Source organism: Prorops nasuta, unplaced genomic scaffold, assembly GCF_024137725.1.
Source record: "Prorops nasuta isolate Cenicafe-Biocafe unplaced genomic scaffold, Cenicafe_Pnas_1.2 PNAS00001, whole genome shotgun sequence".
NCBI classification, from domain to species: domain Eukaryota; kingdom Metazoa; phylum Arthropoda; class Insecta; order Hymenoptera; family Bethylidae; genus Prorops; species Prorops nasuta.
In genome coordinates, this window is record NW_027116798.1 from 15815980 (window position 1) to 15818344 (window position 2365).

Genomic DNA, 2365 nt, shown 5'->3' on the forward strand with positions numbered 1-2365 from the left:
TGGCAATACGCTTGGCTCAAGTAGAGCGTTGTTAAATAATTGGCATGTCGTAACTCATCTAGGATCGCAGCCATGTTCGGTAATGGGTACGCATCCTTTTTAGTTACAGCGTTAACGCGCCGGAGGTCCACACAAAAGCGGAGCTTGCCATTGGCTTTCTTCGCCATGACTACCGGGCTCGCCCAATCACTTTGCGACAGTTCGATAATGCCATTGGTTAGCATATCGTCGACCTCTTGCCACATAGCTTGGCGGATTTTATCCGTGCACCTATGAGCTCGCTGTCTGATTGGCTCGTGATCTTGCACGTCAATTATGACTGCCGGTAACTTTGAAATTCCAGGTTTTCCAGAAATGGGGGGCAGTTTAATTTCTAGAAACTCTTGTAATTTCTTAGCGTTATAATTATCGGGAACCATTAAGCCGTTATTCACCACTACACAGTTTAGTGATTCGGCATTCGAGAACCAATGTTTATTTTGAGGTTTTTCCTTATAAGCCCATCCTCCCGTGGAGAAGTCCACGACAACATGAGCATCTTGTAGGAAATCAAGTCCCAAAATAAAATCACTTGATAAAGAAGGCATCCATAGTGTGTCAACTATAGTTGTCTTCCCCTCAAGAAATATCGGGATCTTGGCGGACTCAATTACTTTACATGTGTAATTGTTGCCAACGGTAACTCTTAAGGGTTCTATTTTATTGGCTTGTATACCAATTGAATTAAACAATTCAATGGCTACCTTGCCTGCAAACGTGCGTGAGGCTCCCGAGTCCACCAGCGCACGCAGCTTTTCCCCTTGTACGGTAATCGTGGTGTAGAATGCTAGTTTCCTAGATCTATCGCCAAACGTCGTAATTACTATATCAGTAATATCACCGACCGGTAACTTATCGACCGATTGATCATCGTTCGAATTTTCGGTAGCAACCACTCGAGCGCTTATGTCCTCTGAGTGTTTGTTTACATTCTCCGTCTCCAACATAACATATTGGTCTGAGAAGTCGCGGGAGCGATAATTATGGTTAATATTCACACATTGCTGTACTGAATATTCTTCGACATAATTATCCGGGATCACATTATCTTGGTTTTCACCCAAGATTTTCGGTATCATGTTTTTCTGCTCTTGGAGTGTCGTAACATTCCCGGGAAATTTTACGGACTCCTCTTGGCGTTTTTTGAACAGCATTTAGGGCACTCCGCTGTAGAAACCCCTTTGCTGCCACATCGGTAACAGAACATTGTTCTCTGCTCTTTACACGCACTCCAACCGTGTCCAGCTTTCCCGCAATTAAAGCAGGTAGCGCTCGGGCCCGGTTGTTTACGTTTTGAGCCCTGCCGGCTGTTATTGTTGCCCGCTGCCTTATCTAACGAAGGTTTCGACTTAGAACTGGTTCCTTGTTGGTTCCTTGTTGATTTAAAGGCTTTCAAATGCTCTTCGTTATCATTCGAATCTTCCGTTGTTGATTCGTCGGTATCAGAGCTGGATGTTTTATCCACTTCTAGGGCACGCACACCGTGTCGCCTAGACTCTCGGGAGCTTCCATGACTGCCGGTATACGCCAGCTCAGGAACTAAGCTTTCCTCAGGCGCGGCAGGTGGACGGTATTTTAATGACGGCCTATAAGCGGCTTCGAAATTGAGCGCCAAACGCTCAAATTCTCGATACGTCATATTTTTGTGTATAGCGATACCTCTTCTATACACCGGTAGCATATTCTTGTGCGCGATAGCGATTCGGCTCCAATCCGATCTTTCTCTGCCTATTTTCCGAATATACGACTGTATAGTCTGCAAATAGGCTCGCACAGATTCGTTAGCACCCTGAGTTCTTGTTAGAAGCTCAGTCTCCAGTTCTTCCTCCCATGTTTGTGATCTGAAATAAGACCTTAAGGCGGACTTAATATCAGACCAGGTTGAGAATTCATTATCCTCAAACCACATCCTCGCCACACCTGTTAGGATGTGGGGAAAGACGTCAACCAGGTCGGAATCTCTTACCCTGAGAAAGTTCAGGACGGCATCGGTTCGAGAAATAAAACTCTCAACCGCCTCCGTTCCATCGCCCGCAAAGGTCAAGTTTGATCTCTGGAGAGATTCGAGAACACGCCAACGGGGCATACAGTCATCCCCTTGGCCGGTAGGTTTTCCAGGTTTTCCCTTCAGGACCCTCGTCCTGTAGGCCCCCTGGAATATCTCAGCCGAAGCATCGTCTGATGTCGGTTGAGATTCGAGATCATCGCTCGGCCTTGTCACTGTCAACAAAGGTTGACCCTGATTGGCCGATGCCGGTAGAGCGGCCGCGGTCTTTCGCGTTCGGCCTCTAGCGCGCTTTTCGGTAGCCGGAGCAGCTGCCACTGC